We start from the raw sequence: 402 nt of genomic DNA on the forward strand, positions 1-402 counted from the left end.
TTTTAGATTCCATATCTCAATGGCGTGACAGAGAACTAAGTTAATGTTCGTTATGTTAGAGCTTACGTCCGTTATATCTAATCAGACAAAGTTTGTGTATAATATCTGTTACAGATACACCCTTCTCCACGGTCAAGTTTACATAGTACATTTTATTTCCTATGTTTGTGTGTAATACTCATCGGATATGGAAAATGAGTATGTGTTATTATAGACTTCAGAACTATAATTATTTTTTTCTAATGAACACTTGAGCAATTTCTAAATAAGTAAATCACTGAGTAGATTAAATATAAAAATAAAGAAGCAAGTAATTAAATAAGTAAATAGAGATATAAATAAAAGTAAACAAAGAAAATGTATAGATAAATAATTGAAAAAATAGGGAATGATTACAAATTA

Source organism: Penaeus vannamei, chromosome 11, assembly GCF_042767895.1.
Source record: "Penaeus vannamei isolate JL-2024 chromosome 11, ASM4276789v1, whole genome shotgun sequence".
NCBI lineage: Eukaryota > Metazoa > Arthropoda > Malacostraca > Decapoda > Penaeidae > Penaeus > Penaeus vannamei.